Here is an 18,420-nt window from a genome sequence, read left to right as displayed (position 1 = left end):
CAAGCGCAGGATTATTGCATGTGCAGATATGTCCTTGCAGCCAAGGTCTTGCCACTAAACAAACCATACATACAGCATGTTCATGTGTCATGCTCCCTCTTAAATGGAATGTCACTGGAACACAGCACACAGCACTGTAACCCTATCAAAGTCGTCCAATGCCAATAGAAAAGAAAAGTAGCAAAGATACAATAGACTACTTCCGCACACCCTTCTTAAATTCCTTGCAGAGCCTGTACTGTAGAAAATAGATGGTACATGTGAATACTGTACTGTAATAGTGAATGAAACACACACATCCAGAGTCATTTTGCCTCTCGCAAGTTGATGCCATACAAAACAAACAAACGAAATAAGTAAAAAAAAAAAAAAAGGTGTACTCTGCGTTGAAGCCGTCCTTTTTCTTCCTCTTTGTGGGAACATTACCCATCTTGTGCGGTGTGGTCTCCATACATAGATCAGTGCCATTAACATATTGGGCCTGGCCAAATACTGCGTTCCGACTTGAACCGGCAGGAATGGTAGACCTTGGAACCGCTCTCTCTCAGTTTTAAGAGGTGTCACATTCATACACAGAAGTTCTATAATGCCAAATCCCCAACTTTTCTTTTATTTGACACACACATGCACTCTGCATTTCACAGTGTACCCCCCTATCCCTCCAGCACCACCAGTGCTAAGTTCTTCAAAATGGCTTCTGAGATGATCTTGCCGCCCCTTTCTGCCCTCACCTCTCACACCTGACTGAGTGCTGATTGTCAAGGGCCGCAGTTTTTGCACAACAACATGCAAAGTGAGGACCTTGGGCTTTACTGTGCTCTTCAAAATAGCAACAAGCAATATTTGGTGGCACAAAGCACATTTCGCAAGATTCTACAGTACAAGTGGTCTCCTGGCATTTCTACATTGTTGTATGTTTTTATGTTTCACCTGAATTCGGATCAGCGTCCTTTCTTTAAATCATCTTCCATAGGCTTAAGTAAAATAGTTGTTTCTGATTTCACACGTTTCTGAGAAGTAGCAATTCTGAAATGCATTAGGTGGGACTTGGACGAGAGACAGTGGTTGAACTGGTACGCATTTATGATTAGTGGGCTACAATACCAATAGCAAGGGTTCAACCTGAGTTGCATAGAATATGTGGGTTTGTACCCCACAAATCATACATTTTAATACCCTCTTTGACAACCAATTAAGCTGTACATAATGAGCTAAATCAAAAATACATTAGTGATCCTTTAAAATGAGTGGTAATTTGATATGGATGCCATCTGGTGTAAAGCCTTTATTCTTTGGGGCGTATGATTGTTATTGATATACTATTCCGCGAGGTCATGACTTTATCATATTCGCTCTTCATTGGCCTTGATTGGCTATCTTTCGTAGTGTGAGAGACCTGAAGTAGTTAGGGAAGGAGAATTGATTATGCACCGTGTGGACGTAAGAGACTCATTACATCTGCCCAAACCTTGGAATAGATTATTTCTTATAAGCTCATCACGTGGCCAGGCAGAGAAATATCTATTTTGGATATGAGATATAATGAAGAAGAAATGGCTTACAAGGTTTAGATGTGAAGGTCTGCCTATTGGCAGTACCCTAAAAAGATGGCATAAAGTAGATGTTTCCATTATCTTTTCTCCCTTTTGTAAAGATGCAGAAGAAATGGTGCCACGTTTTGTTCTGCTCTGTCCAACATAATATTATATTAACCCCCCAAAACTCTTGCCGATAAAACAAAAGTGGAGGATGCAGATACTGCTGGCCTTCTATTCTTTATCTCTAGCAGCTTAATGAGCAGACAGTTGCTTGGGCTACCTAAATACCTATATCTGCCTCTGCTTGTAGTCTTAGGTTGACATGCACTTAGAATTGTGCCTATCCCTCGCCCCTTAAGCACTCTCTTGTGCACCCCCTTCTAAAAAAGACCTCTGCTGATCCTTCCTCTCCGGCTAACTATTGCCCGATCTCCATCACTCATTTCCTGGGCAAACTCTTGGAAAAGCTGACCATCTTCCAGCTTAATCTACATACTCAATCTGTTGGTTGCCTCCATGACCATCAGTCTGGCTTCAGATCTGCCAGAAGCACATAAACTGGTCTCCTGAACACCCGTGAAGACTTACTCTCCAATCTTGACTCTAATCTCCCTTCTGTCCACATTCTCCTCGATCTATCCTCTGCTTTTGACATGGTCCACCTTGCCACCCTGCTCAATCACCTCTTTTACAACCTTGGTATTACTGATCAGGCCCTGGTCTAGTTGACCTTCTTTCTCACCGACCAACCCTCTCAGGTACAACTGGGGTCTTTCCTCTTTTTTTATCTCTCTCTTTACTTGTGGTGTTCCCCAGGGGTTTAGCCCCTCTCCCTGGCTCTTAAACCACTACCTGGAATCTCTTGTCCACCACATTGCTACTTTCTGCTCCTATTTTCAATGTTATGCAGATGACACTCAGCTCTCTTTCAAGCTCCCCTCAGCCACCTCCGCTTCTTCTCTCATACCAGACTGTCTGGCCGCAATTCAGGAATGGTGTGCCACCAAAGATCTCTGCCTTAATGACAGTAAGGCTGAGATCCTTCTCATTGGGACACCTGCTCCCTCCTTTCCTCTCTCACTCTGGCTGCCCACTCTGGGCCCTCTTCCTGCTCCTTCCTTTGAGGCTAAGGATCTTGGTGTAATCTTCGACTTCACCCTCTCCTTCTCTCCTCACATCTTTGACGTTTCTAAGAAGTCAAACTATCAGCTGCACCTCCTCAGAGGTATTCTTCCTTTTCTCACTTTACCCCAGAAGCTCACTGTCTCCAGAGCTCTGGTCCTTTCTAGGATGGACTATTGCAACAGCCCCTTTCTAAATGTTCCTGCCTCTACTCTTTGACCTTTACAACTTATCCGGAACAGGACTGCGAGACTTATCCTTGGCCTCAAGTCCAGGGACTGTATCTCTCCAGTTCTGAAATCTCTTCACTGGCTCCCCGTGGCTGTAAGGATCAAGTTAAAGAGCCTCTGCATCGTCCAAAGGCTTTCTGGGGATTCTGGGACCACTCTACCTCCAACGTTCTCTTCCAAAACATCTTTCTTCTTGAGCTCTCCGCTCATCCACCTCCAACACTCTGATGGTCAGGCACTTCTCCAAGCAGAGAGTTGGGGGCAGACCTATCTCCTTAGCTGGGTCCTCCCTCTGGAACGGCCTCCCTGGCACTCTCAAACTTGAGCAGAACCACCTCTGGTTCCGGAAGCAACTCAAGACCTTCCTTTTCGCTTCTGCTTTCTCTCTGCCTCTCCCCTGCTGATGCACCTGACTGATGGTCACCCTCTGATTCGGTCCCAGGTTCCTGCATGTCCAGTTGCCCTCACACTCCCTCTGGGTTCTGCAGCACTTAAGGTTCTGTATCTGCAACCCTACAGTCCCTTCTCGCTGCACTTGTGAGTTAACTGCACTTCCCTCTTCCCCTCCCCGCACTTGCACAATCTGAATGACACAAGGCCTAGCAAGATCGTTATTTTGTCCCCCCTTGATTCCCCTACTTTGTCGTGCCTAGAAGCACTTCTGTACAGGCACCTTATAAATGCCACATCATATATCATATCATATTGTATGCACTTGAAACTCATTAGGGTTATAGTGTTTTTTCTTGCTTTTTGCTTCTTTGCAGCATTGCTGTTATTAAGTTGTGTGAAATGGGCCCGTTGTTAGCATGCTGGGCGGCTTGCGGGACCCGCTAAGGACACCTGGTAAAGCCAGGTGTCCTTAGCGGGTCCCGCGAGAAGACCTCATAATAGGGCGGTAAGGGGTTAACGGCTCCGGCACCTTTACTGGCGCCGTTAACCCTTTGCCACCCTCCTCGTAATGAGGCCCAATGTCTCCGTAGAGATTTTGGTCCTCATTACGAGTCAGGCGCTAGCTGTGCTGGTAAAACCGGTATGCTGCTGCTGGACTCGTGAATGTTTCCGGCGCCTGGCTCCATGGAAACACGAGGATTACGACCCTGGTGTTCCTGGAAGTCAGGTGCCGGAAAAATGTTAATACTGATTTCCATTTCAGTCCCATAGGAATCAATTGGAATGGGGATGACGGAATGTCTGCGGAATGTCTGCGGGCGGGTGCCGTCCCGCCTGCCAGTTCAGACCTGGCGGGCAGCCGACTGCAGACTCGGAGTGTGCTGGTCCGGTAACAATGGCGCCAATAGGCTTACCGGCACCGTTGTTACTGGACCGGCACACTCGCAATGAGGCCCCTTTGTCTTTTATTTTATTGTGATTTTGCGATGGTCTATTTATGATTCTTAGGATTTTACTGCAATGTACTTTATTTTATGCTGTGTGATTATTTTTTGTATGGGCCTGCTTTCATGTTCTTAACTGAAATAAAGCATTTGATTGATTGATTGATTGTTTGTACTGTAGGTTACTAGCAGTCCAAATACTGTGATAATGTGCTATTCTTCTGAATACTACCCTTCAGCTTAAGTGTGAAACCAAAGCTCCTGAAACCTTATGCTAATGCTAAAATCGGGTGTGAGGGTCTGGATGCTCCAGTTACGCCCATTTCTATCCATGACAGAAGCTACGGCCTCTTTCCTAAATCCACCTCCATGCTCTCACCAGCCACCTGTATACAAAGCGCTCTCATGGGAAGAGGTCATGTGCATCAAATCATCCATGTAAGAGCAAGAGCCGTTTTAGCTCCTTAAAATATTTCTGTAATCATGGAAGTGCATTTACCCTAAGATGGCCGACATCTGTAACTGCTCTGCTGTTGCCGATGGTCAGGCATGAGATTATACCCCTCTTCACCAGAAGGCGTGGGTTCATCAGAAAATTGAGGATAAAAATGATCAACTGCGGAGAGTGATTAGAAGATGCAAGTTCCCAATAACTATCACTAATTGGATAACCCACTAATGACCATGACAAATTTAAGAATCACACATTTCAGAGACTTTGGGGGCAATTCATGGAATAAACGTGCAACGAAATTTGTGGCGCAAGTGTGAAAAAGCCGGCGCACGCGTGGAAGGCCCTGTGCATGTTTTTCCCAGGATGTGCGCCAAATCTGCGCTTACCTTACACGTCACTGCGACTTTCCAAACGCATGCGCGACAGGAACGGGGAAAGCGCACAACTTCTCGTGCACACACCTAAAAAGGGGGCAGAACACGGGGAATGGGGAACAACGCGTGAAAATGTGGGTGTAACGTGGGAAGTACCAAGGGAAAACACACGCAGCGCCCACACGCTATTGAACAACACGTTTTCAAGGAATCAAATAGGGAAAACGTGCACACGTCAAAACACATGCACACGCACAATTACATCTGCCACACGAAAACAGGTGGAAGCGCCCCCGCGCAGCATAAAAGTGCACACAAACAACAAACAAGCATATGCAGCTACGATGAATGTCCCATCCCTCGCAGCAGTGATGATGGGACACCACAGGAGGAGGAGAATAGCCAGGCCCTGCATTTTCTTGCCCAGGACCATCCTTTTTGGGATGCCTGATGACCAGGTCTATGGCAGGTATAGGTTTCCACCTCATATCATCCTAGAGCTGGTCAGGGAGTGGGAGGATGAACTCACATCACCCACCCTGTGCTCCCAAGCATTGAGACCCTTGGAGAAGGGGCTCAATGTACTGCATTTTTTGGCCACTGGGTAATTTCAACTGCCATAGTGGGGGGCGTCTCACAGCCCACGCAGTCACGTTGCCTACAACAGGTGTTGGCAATCATCACTGCGCGCCCCTCAGTCTGCAGGCACATATACATGCACAGAACACCCGCAGAAAGGCAGGCCGTGGTCCTCGACTTCTACAGGGTGGCACACTTCCCCAAAGTGCTCGGTGCCATAGATTGCACCCATGTGGCCCTATGTCCACCTAGGGCCACTGAGCACATCTATCGGAACCGCAAGCACTGGCATTCCATCAACGTGCAGGTGGTTTGCGATGCTAAGGGAATCATCACCTCTGTCTATGCAAACTATCCTGGGTTCACCCATGATAGTTTCATATTCAGAATGTCCGCCCTCAGCCGGGCCCTGGAAGCTGGGAAGCATGGAGACACATGGCTCCTAGGTGAGTACAAATGCATGTGCACATGCATGCATGTCACACACAAATACACAAGCCCAACTAATGACAACCATTATCACCTTACCAGGGGACAGCGCCTACCCTCTGAGCACCTACATGATGACGCCAATACGGAACACCATCACACCACCTCAGGTAAAATACAACGCAGCCCATATTGCAACCAGAGCCATAGTGGAGCGCACATTCGGTGTGGTCAAGTTACGCTTCCGCTCCCTTGCCCGCTCTGACGGGCAGCTACTATATGCACCCCCAGTAGTGTGCAGGATCATTGTGGCAGCATGAGTCTTGCACAATGTTGCAACATGGCATGGCGTACCGGTGGACCTGGTGGTGCCACCACATCCCCAACCACACGCACGGTTGCTGCGCATGGGAGGGGAAAGGGCATGTGGTGAGGCAGCCCGTACCCAGCTTGTGGCCACATTTTTCACCTAAACTCCAACACCTGTGGAGTTCACACAGGCCTGGCACATACCAGGTCACATTCGATGATGAGGAAGGGACAGTTAACTGTCACAACCTTACCACCCTGAGAATGTGTCCACGGAAGTGCCACATTGTGTGCATCCCTAGCTACTTGAACACAACCAATCCCATGTGACCAAAGGGAACATATGCAAGGTGCATACTCCCCCCGCCCCCTTGCTCCCAACCCCTCCCAACACCCATGACCCCCGTCTGCCACACAATACCATGGTATGCAACGGCAAAACGTCAAACCATATGCACAACACATGACACAATAGTCAGGAAGTGCCACGTGAGATATGTAAATAGGCACCAGACAATTTCACCTGACATGGAATCTGAAGAAATGACTGACCAAAACCTTACACCCTGAAAACGGTGGCACAAATGCATGCCACCAGTGGCGCAAGCAACAAAAGTCAGAATACCTGTTGCCATGCACATTGGACAATCGAAAATTTCCACATTAAACACTGTTCACTGGACAGCACAGTGAGTGTGCATTGTGTCGGGGAAACCTCTTGAGCATCATTTGAAAAAAGGGCAATCAACCAAATAGTACCCTGTCATGCATGTACACGATCAATGACTCAAAAGTGAACATGGATTGTCGGGACACAGCATGCCTGTGAAGGCAATCTGGGTGCATGTGTGTGCATGGTGTCAACGTAGTTGGCATGGGGGGGCATTGCCTAAGTGTTTGTGTCAGTAGGGACATGCATCGAATACATGCATGTGAAATGAAGTGAGCCTCAGTGTCCTGTACACAGCACATGTGAACATTGCACTCAAGGACCCCCCTGTGTGTTAAACCACACCCATCCCCACACACCTCAAAATAAAGCAGAACATAGCATCAGCCATTTCCCAGCAGAACATATCATGTACAGAGTACCCCACATCGACAATGGCAGACAGTGAACCATTAATGAATCATTGTAAATCCTAATAGGACCAACACATAAAGCTTTTCAAAGCACATCATTGAGGGAGGGAACAAGGGAGAAGAAAGAACAGTACACAATGTGAAAATGAACTATCAAATCAAAGTACATATTACAAGTGCCTGGAACAATAAGGGATAGTCTAGGGAGGGAATGTGGGAAAACAAAACTAGCATCAACATTGCTATGCCTGACGGCAATAGTTGCTGTGCAGGAGTCACCTAAGGAGGGCAGTGAGGGAAGAGGAGGGAAGAGGTGAGGAGAGTAACAAAACAAGTGACAAACTGTGGAAGGTCGACAAAGAATCAAGATAGTGCTAGGGAGGGGGAGAAGAAAGACAGAAGGGAATGGGGGAACAGACGACCTGTAATCATTGGTGGAGGGACCAATGATTATAGTAAGTGCCAAAATAATACTAAAAAAGGTGAAGGTGGGGAGAGGATGGACGGAGGCAGAAAGGCAAATGTCTGCAAAGAACAAGTGGCTACGTATCACCATGCCTGATGGCAATTGGGGTAGTGGTGGAAAATGACAGACAGAGGACAAGGAGGAGGGTAAAGGGTGGTGGAGAGGGAGAGGGAGGAGAGAAGGGAGGAGGGGGCCAAGGTCAAAATGCATGAAGGGGAGATGGGGAAAGAAAGCACCCACAGGGGGCAGAGGGAAAGAAGATGGTGCAGAAGGGGAGGGGATGTGATGATGAAGGGGAGGAGACAGAGGGAGACTGCAGGGGCAGGGGGAGGCAGGGGGACAATCAAGGGTCCCAGAAGGCTGGAGGACAGGGGTAGGCAGGGCCTCCATTGTGGGCTTTTGGTAGTGGTGGCAGGCTCCAGCCTCCTGGTTGGCCGGATTGTCACAAGGGCCAAGTGCAACCATTGGGAGGGGGGAGCAGGTCCAGGACATAAACATGACAATCAAATCAAAAGCAATGCAGCCATACTTCAAATGGCACATCAAAACACCAGCGAGGGCTGCAAGATGGCCAAAGTGGTGCAATCAAGGAATGGGTGGTCGTTGAAATGCGTGGTGACATGGATAACTCAGCGTGCAGCCTTCATGTGGCATATCAAAATCACTGTGGGGAAAGTGTCCCAATTCAACATTGTCAGCACACGGACCCCTCCCACCATCAGTGTGTGTTACACAGCCAAAGGGTGCATGGTACGACCCACAGCAGGAAGTGCATGAACATAGACAGTCAATACATAACAAATATCATAAGCAATATGATGAAATGCACAGTCAACAGAATACTCACCAAAGTGAAGTCCAGACATGCATTGGAGAAACCATCCGGAATACCCACTAGGGGTGTACACACAAGTAGGACTGCAGGCTGGCCACAGATATGACGGAAGCCCAATGCCCCTGTGTGAGATGCTGTTAGACTGAGCCATCCTTGTGAGCCCATGGAAAGGGGAAGCAGGACTAGCATATGTGTCAGGACCCCAAGCAAAACACATACACAAGACAAACCTGAATGGGCCCAGCTAGAACATACAGTGGATGCCTTCCAATGCCACAATGCACAATACTGACACATGTATGCACAATAGACAAAATAAAATGCAATAAATAAAAAATAAGCAGAACATAAAAATCAATTAAATAATTATTTGAATGAAAAAATAAGAAGAATCATTAAAAAATAAATTGAAAAAGTATAATTTCTTGTAAAAAAGTAATAAAGTAGTTAAAAAAAAGAAATAATTGAAACCAAAATTAGCAAGGAAAAAAAACATACTTACCAGAAACTAAAAAAAAGGATGAAAAAACTTTTTTTTACAGGAAAAATAAATAAAAATATGCTGGAATTTTTTTTTTTAAATGCCATATATCACCCAGGGGGTAGGGGGGCACCCAGGAGGGGGGAGGCACAGGGTGCACCTCATCACCCACATGTGTAGATGTTGAGATTTTAAAAAAATACTCACTGGGCTCAGCGCCTGCACGGCCCGACCTATGTGGGAGATAGGTTGTCATCGTCACCCTCTGGATGGAAATCAGAAGGTGGACGTGGCTCAGTTGACTCACCACACCTAGCCGCGCCTTGCCCTCAATGGCAGCAAGCATGCGGGTCTGGTAAGCCAGGTCCTGCTTGGCAAAGAGACTAAGGTCAGCATGCATTATATCACGTGTCACACGTGCTTCTTCCTGCAAGGACTGACGTGTGAGACGGAGTTCTGCCTGCATGGCCTCACATGACAAACGGAGCGACTCCCGGCTTGCATGGAGTTCAGCTGAGATGGTTCTTTCAAGCTGCACCATCCTGTCTTCTGTCCGCCTACTCTCGTCCATCCAGAGCGCAGCCAGAGTAGATCGGAGGGATTGGTGTTCCACCCTCAGGGCCTCACAGTGTGCCTCTGCTTGAGCATTAGGTGCTTGACGCAGAGCCACCATTTCAGCCCGGCGCACCCTGTCATACGCCGCCATGCCCAGCCTGAGTGAGCGGCACGTGGACTGCGTAGCCCGCTGCTGGAGCACCATTTGCCTTACAGAGGGGTCGATGGAATGGGCCATAATTTCCATACCTTGAGCAATCGTCTCAACTGCTCCCCCCTGTTGCTGTGCTATGGCAATCATGGAACGCTCCCACTCAGTTGACCCCAGTGGCACACAGCCACTGCGTTGCCGGACACCATACCTGCTGGGCCCAAGTAGCCATGATCCTTGCTGAGTTGGTGCCACCTGCGGCTGCAGGACTGCATCCCTCCGTCATCCTGATGCCCCAGGAACATGGCCAACTGGTGTTGAGTGTGACCATGCACCCGTAACCACCAAAGGCAGACATTCCAACCCTGCCTGGCCCACCACTGCAGGTGTCGCAGACAGAAGATCATCCAACACAGGATCACTTACCTGCGACGACCCATCATGATGCAGATCCACCTCAACACAGTGATCAGAGGATACATCAGAGCCTGACTCAGAGTCCGCACTGGACACGATGACCTGGAACACCTGTGGGTCCTCGTGGGCTGCCACCCCACGACCACCACTGGTGCCTGGTTGGTCATGTGAACTGACCACCGTGTCTGGGATGACATATTCATCCTCTGCCGCCAGTGCGTCATCACCTGCAACATAAAGAAAAGGACACGCATGTCAGTAGCACATACCACACACATACAGTTCACAACATTGACAGCCAAATAATGAAACAGGCAAGTCACAGGCAACTGAAACCCCAACATGCATCCAGTGGCATTGCAATGCAAGGGTATCCCAAAAGCAGAAAAGGATGTGTGCAAAATGGAAGGCAACACATGTATTGCATGTTGCACATCACCTGCATCACACACAACCTCTGGCAGGCACATATCCAATGCAGAAATGAGAGATGGCAACAAAGAGATGGCACCTAGCATAAGAATGTTGGAACACACAAATAGCCACAGCTGGGAATCAAACCAAACACACCATGATACATGTAACATGCATGTTCATGTGCAGCACTCAGCTACCATCAACTATGCAGAGTACATGTGTAACAGGAGGCACCTACGTGAGTGCCTTTCTATACAGTGAAAGGAGGGACATGGGTACATACATGTCAGGTCACCATCACACAGCAGCATTGTGTTTGCATGTTGAAGGGCTGAACTTGGCACAGGAGTGGGTGTGTGCGGTGCAGTGCATGTGTAGCCCCTCAACTTCCAATATCAACACGTACGTAGTGATGACAATCTCCAAACATGACGGCAGTGTAAGGGCAATTGCAGCCATCATGTGCAAATCGCATGCACCATGTAGCATGGATTGTGTGAAACACCCACCATATGGGCAATAGCAGGGAGGCACTGCATGGCAATAACATGTTCCCCACAGAACTGTGCATTGCCAGACAGTGTTGGCATGTGTCTATTGCATTTCATCATTCAAATGTCACTACAGCCGATGAGAAGTGGACATGATGGAGGACAGATGAGGAACCATCAATAGTACACCCATGCATGTAGAAGACAACACCAGTTGAAAAGAGGCAGTGGGCCTGTAACAGGGGGAGCCATGTGCATGATACAGATGTGGACAGCCTGAAGTCATGCCTGATGACACACAGACCTACAGTGAGCATGACATGGCGGTCCAAATGAGATGACACTTGGATCATCCTGGACACATACTACAAAGAGTAGGTGGTCAAGGACACCACACAAGTGGCTCAGAGCGCAAACAAGCTAAGGGTGGGGAACAAGGGAGAAAAGGAATTCAAAACAACTATCATTCTGGGCACAGTGACATTGAGAACATGCAAGTGCATGGAGAAGGGATAAAGGGTTGAAGACCATTGAAGGGGGAGAAGGGGAGAAGGGGAACATGCCAAACAGAGGAGAGAAAAGAAGGAAAATGAAGTCCAATGATAGAATAGGCATTCAAAAGGTGGCAGTGCAGCCAGCAAGTGGCAAGTTCAAGATAATTTGGATAGGGCAAATCTGATGAGTGCAGAAGAAGAGTGGGGGACTGTATGGATACTCGCACAGGAGCCATTGCAATGGGAGGTCTGGAGGCAGTGCAGCAGGGAGGCAGGGTGAGCAGGTACCTGGGCCGAAGGACAGAGTATGTGCAGGGGCACAGTGCCAACAGAGGAAACTGTTCAGCTGGGGAGAAGAGGGGCTAATGCAGGTGCAAATAGGAAGGTTTTGAGGTGCTTATGGAAGCAGAGATGTTTCTCCTTAAGTTTCAACATGGCCAGTTGGCTGTTCCAAAGAGAGTGCCCAGCCGTACAGACAGATCTGCCCCCAGCTTATCTATTCAATTAATGACTGACCCGGAAGGAGTGTGAGGTAGAGGAGCAAAGGACACAAGAGGGGAGGAATTGGCAGAGGGATTGTTGAAGGTATTTTGGAGCCAGTCCCAAAAAATCATTGTGCACAATGCAGAGGGTCTGAAGTATCATCCTTGCATCCACTGGTAGCCAATGAAGGGATTAGAGAGCTGGAAATGTAGGATCCAAGGCCATGAGGCCAAGGTCAGGTCTTGCAGTCCTGTACTGGATTAATGGTAGAGGGTGGATTGTGGAGGCAGATCAAATATTGGAAGAGCCTGTCACAGTACTTCATCCTTGAGTACAACAGAGCATGAGAGACTGTGAGCATGTAGGTGAACAATAGGAAAGGCACATTACCCCTGAGGAGGTGAAGTTAATCTATCTCAAAACACTTCAGAAATGTGTGTGGAAAAGGAATGTGTGGAGTCAAAGGTGACCCTGAGGTTGTTGGCCTTGCAAGTGGAGGTAAGAGGAGGGCCAAGTGGGGCTGGCCAAAGAGTGAGGGGAAAGGATGGCAAAGGTGTACCGATGAGGAGGATGTCAGTCGTGCTGGCATTCAGACAGAGATCATTGGTAGTACACCAGTTTCAAATGGCAATAAGGCTATCAGAAATGAGGGAGGGAGAAGCGGTGGCCAAGGGCAGCCTAGAAATGAGTTGGTTGTCATCAGCATAGCACTGGAGGTCGTAGAAGAAAATGAAAAAGCAGTAGGTGAGAGCTGCCAGGTGCTGTTTGTAAAGTCAGGCCGAGAGGTGAGACCCTTGGTGAACACCACAGGTAGAGAGGGAGATTGAAGAAAAGAAGAAGCCATGTTGTAGCTTGAAGGGTCACACACGCCAAACACACATGTCATTGAGTTACACGCATCAGTACTCACCAGATGATGCATCATAATCCATCCTCTCTCCCACTCCACGGATTTGTTCTTCTGGGATGAACTCTAAAGCGATCTCCTCATGGTGAGTGAGTTCATCCTCCTCTGGTGGTGGCCCACCACCAGTCACCAGAGACATGGAATAATTGGAGGCACGCTTTTGTTTTGCACTGCGTCGGCGGTCATTCCAATGCTTGTAGCAGTCCTGAGCTGTGCGCACCTGGAATCCCATGGCTGTCACACCATCTGCAACATGCTGCCAGTGATGATGCCCAACGCTGATGATGTGTTGTATGGCACTGTGGGCACACAAGCATATCGCGTTGGTGTTCCGACACGTAGTCCACAAGGAAGTCCAGTTCCTGCTTGCAGGAAGGCTTCTTCCTTGACGTGCTGGAAGCCGGAGCCATGTCTGGGGTCCCAGCCTCTTGCGCAGGAGAACGCTTCCTCCTTTTGGCCAGTGGTACTGACCCTGAGTTGCCAATGTGGCCCTGATTAGTGGGGGCAGTGGCGCTGGTGGATTGGACCAAGGCAGTGGGTGTTGGTATGAGGACAGAAGGTCTGGCTTGGGTCTGACTCACTGCCGGGGGGGGGGTGTTGGCTGCATCTGCACATGCAGTTATCACCACCCAGCTGCTTGGGGCAGCAGATGTCATAACTGCCCCAGATACGTGTGCCCCAGTCACAGCTACAGTGGGGACACTTGACCTCAACCTCCAGACAAGATGGAAATCGTCCTGGGAGTCTTGGTCACACAATGCAACATGCGCTGGCTGACCCAGAGCCCGGGTGGAGGTGCCCACAGCTGCTCCTGCAGCTACCACCACCGGTGGGCCCGTGACAGCAGATGTAAATTGCTGTTGGGTGATATGGGCGCCAGGTTGTGATGCAACAGCTGCATCACCAGGAGCCACAGGGGGTGGTGGCATGCCTGCACCAGCACGTGGCTGGGCATCCTGCCCAAGTGGGGCACCCCTGCCTCTTCCCCCTCTGTGCCCACCCTGGCCTCTCTGGACTCCCCGTCCTCCCTGGTCTCCGCGCTGACATGCCCGACCACGCCCAGCCCTGGGAGGACGCCCAGCTTTGCCGCCCTTAGCCTTTGGTGGCCTCCCAACCATGGCAAAGATGGAAAATAGCCTATGGGAGGTGCACTCAACAATTGTCCTGGGTAATTGGCTAGAAGGGGGCAGGGTACTTGATGGAATAGGTACCCCCAGTGCTCCTGCAAGGCTGTCTGTGACCCCTTGGGAAAAATGACGGGTCATGCAACGCTCAGGCACCCCCAAAAATGAAAAAATGTAAAAATTAAAAAAATACAAAAATTGACAAAATATAAGAACACGATATTTAAAATGTTTAAAAAATGTGCATGCGACCCTGGTAGCCCACGTGCGTGGATTTAAACTCCAGCATTACGGTGTGGCACCCAGGGACACAAAAAACACATACACGTGGAACACACGGGCTACTATGACCTCGAAAACGGTACGCGATGCACAGGGGGAACCACAGTGGGAAAAATAGCGTGCGCGACTCACCGCCTGCCTTACGTGGAAAAAAAAAAGAAAAAGACATGCGGTTGTGTGCGTAGGCAAGACCCTGCCAAAAGAAGAGGTACGAACTTAAAACAATGTGAAGTAATCGCGTGTGATTCCAGCAGAGTAAACACACGCGTCGGTCTCCCCGAACAGCACGTACAGTGGACTGCTGGCCCGCGCTCGCCTTTAACCTGTGCTGAAGGCAACACCCGCGCGCATAACGTCACTGGCGCTAAGGTCCTTTCCTCGAATTACACGCATTCACACATGGATGTGATTTTTTGGCGGGTGCACCCGTGCTGAGGGAAACGCCCGTGCGTGTTACGTCACATATGCGCTTACGCGCTAAGGCCCTTTCCTCGAATTACACGTATTCACACGCAGACGTGATTTTTTTGCACGTGCGGGTGCCCACGTGCTGAGGGAAATGCCCGCGCATGTTACGTCACATATGCGCTTATGCGCTAAGGCCCTTTCCTCGAATAACACGCTGACGTGCTGTTTTTTCACATGCAAAATCACTCAGTATCAAGCTGGCCACGTGACAACACACGGAAGACCACACTCCTGCCCACAAGGCCATTTACCTGCCCACCAGAGCCCCGAGCCGACTCCCACCAGCCATCCACTGCTGCCTGCCTGCCTGCTGCCATGTGCCCTGCTATTTCGTGCCTGCACATCAGCCATCTGCAGAGGTCCAGTTGCTGTGACCACTCCTGCTGGAACAGAAGATTTCTGACTGCAGTTCCATCACTCCACAGCCCAGCACCAGGACACAGTTGCCCACCCACACCTGCCTTGGGGGTTGCCATGTCGGGGGAAACAACATCTGAGGCCACTGGCAACCCCCAGCCAGAGAGGCAGAGGGCTGCCAGCTTCACAGCAGGAGAGGTTGGCATCCTGGTGGAGCAAGTGGAGCATGATGCCCTCTTCGGAAGAACACCCGCCAACAAGGATGGACGGAGAAGGATCTGGATGGACATCATGGTTGCCATCAGCGCGGAGGGGGTGGCAACCCGCGACCTACCACATGTCCAGAAGCGCTGGGAGGACTTCAGGTCCAGGACCCTCAGGAAGGCCGGCGTCTCTTGGACGCAGCGGATGGCCGGGTCCGCCTTCCCGACGACCAGATGAGGGTCCTGTAATGCATATGCCCAGCGCTTCACCTCCAGGTCCTTGAGAGGCAGACCCATCTGGAGTCGAGCGGTAAGTGTCCATGTGTACTGATTGGACGCAGTGCATGTTGACGTGTGCCAGGAGTGTGCAGCATGGACATATTTCTGGAAAGGCCCATGTATGGATGTGTATGTGCAGGGACATGAGCCTACCGCATGTGAGTCCAGTCATGTGTGATGCACATCAATGGTGTATGTGTTCCAAAGCATGATGCATCCATGCATGTGGAGACACACAAATGTTACCATTTCTGTGTATGTACTATGCCATGGTTGGGGTGTGACACATGGATGCTGGTTCCACCTTCATGTACGTGCACGGTGTACATGTGCGTGTGTTTGACATGTGTGTGACTGTGATACGCCATGGATGCATGTGACACAGACATGTAGTGAGCCGATTGGCAGATGTGACATAGTTGCCGGTGATTGCACTGTGACAGGTGGTGGAGATGGACAGATGCATGTCTGTCTGGTGGCGTGTGTGCATGTGTTTGGCACTCCCCGTGTTGCTTGTGAAGTCTGGCTGACCTTTGGATGTTCATGCTTTTGTGTGTGTATGTATGCTGCTGCCTGATGCACCATTCCTGTTAATTTGTGCATGTGTGTGGGTTCAAATGATATGTGTGTTGGGGAGTGTGATGCCATCTGTGAAGTTTGACACTGCCACTCAAGTGAAACTGTCATGTGTGTGTATACGAACATTGTACTGTGCCCTGATGCCTGTTTCTGTCTCTCCCTGTCTGCAGCGTCAACTGATGAAGAGGGCGATGACGGTGCTATGGAGTACAGCGGCAGGGATCCCACCACCAGCCGGAGACGCAATGCCCAGCTCCCCTCCCGGGTTGTCATCTCTTCGGGGAGTGAGGAGCCTGGTGCCGCGTCCATGGCCGCAGCTGCCGAGTGTACGTCCAAGAGGTGGCTTTTGGAGGTAGACTCCTCGGCAGCAGTAGGGGCAACTGAGCCCCCTATGGAGGAAGATGACATGGAGTCATCCAGGTTGGTTGGGGGTTTGGTTGAGGAGGAGGCCGCGAAAGGCCGACGTACGAGGCCTGGAGGGGGGGATTCCACTGGTGATAGTGGTGCAGTCCAGGGGCAGGGACAGGAGGCAGCACAGTCCGCCGCGGGGGTGCCTGTGTGTAATCCTGTCCCCGATCCTGTGACTGCATCATCCGGCACCAGCAGGGATGCCTACGTCCAGACCCGTTTTCAGGGAGGGGATGCGCATACAACAACTGGTCTTCTCTCCCTGCGGACGTTGCAATCCGTGACCTAGCTGGAGTGGCGTTGCGCCAACGTCAGATTTGGGTTGACGTGCCGGGTTCTCATCTGGACAATGCACATCATTTTGAATCGCTCTTTGGCTGGGTCGACCTACTAGGACAGGTCGTCGGCACTGGGTTCATACGTGTGCTGGAACCTCTTGCAACCCCCTCTTCAACTGAGCCCCCTATGCGCCAGTCATCCTCTTTGCCATCTTCCTGCCCAAGTATCACCTGGGCACCCTGTGGAGCTGCCCCTGAGGCAGCGGCCAGGCTGGTAGAGGACACGTCCCTGCCACAGTCGGAGGCGGAGGTCCAGCAGGGGTGGCCACCCCAGCAACTGGACCCCAGCAAGAGGAGGACATGCAGGCATCAACAGGCAGGGCACATGAACGGCAGCAGCAAGCTCAGGGTGGGAGCGATAATGGCTCGGGCCATCAACATCACAGGGGAAGGCATCGGCCGGAGGGCAGGAGGACCCAGTATTGGGATTGTCTTCCGTGTGGCAGCGGTTGGCCAGCAGATAGATGCGGAGCGGTGGCTGGTGGAGGAGGCACGGCTCACTATGGTCAGGGTGAAGAACTCCATGCACAGGGCATTGAGGCAGGCTGAGTGCCTCCAGGCAACTCGCAGGGAGTTGGAGGAGGCCATGGCTGCATCCTTGCAAGACCTCGAGGCCAGGAAAGAGGCCTGCCTCCGGAACATCGACGTGGAGTTCGACGATGCCCTGGCCCGGAACGTCAAAAAGTGAGCCGTAGGACTTGGCCGCCTCCTTTGTACATAGTTCTTTAGGCTTAGGTTTCCTTTGTTTTATATATATATTTTTTTTGAGTTCATGGACTTTGCTCCACTTTATGTATATAGTTTTTTATTCATAGGACTTTTTTGTAGGTTTCCTTTTGTTTGGGGATCATGGACCCTTTGGACTTGCATTGTATATAGTTCAAGACTTGTACATACTTTCAGTTTTTCTAATTCCCATGGATCAATGGTTTTATTTTTTTTGATTATTTACTTTGGTATTGCTTTCATTATTTATTAATTTGCAAGTTTGATTTTCATTATGTTATTTCAGTATGTTTTTTTAACCTCTTAAGTGCCAAGGACGAGTATGCTCGTCCTTTTTGCATAGACTTGCATAATACATTTCATATAACTTCATGATTGGTGTTGTGTACTCTAATTGGTTTTGTGCATGTCTCAATGAGCATTGCCTCAGTCATGTGTTGCCTCTGTGTGGCTCTGTTGTACATTTATGCATGGCCATGCTGGTTCTTTTAAGACTCTCATGGC

Source organism: Ambystoma mexicanum, chromosome 1p (assembly GCF_040938575.1).
Source record: "Ambystoma mexicanum isolate Mex_15411 chromosome 1p, UKY_AmexF1_1, whole genome shotgun sequence".
NCBI classification, from domain to species: Eukaryota; Metazoa; Chordata; class Amphibia; order Caudata; family Ambystomatidae; genus Ambystoma; species Ambystoma mexicanum.
Note: the sequence above shows the minus strand (reverse complement) of the source record.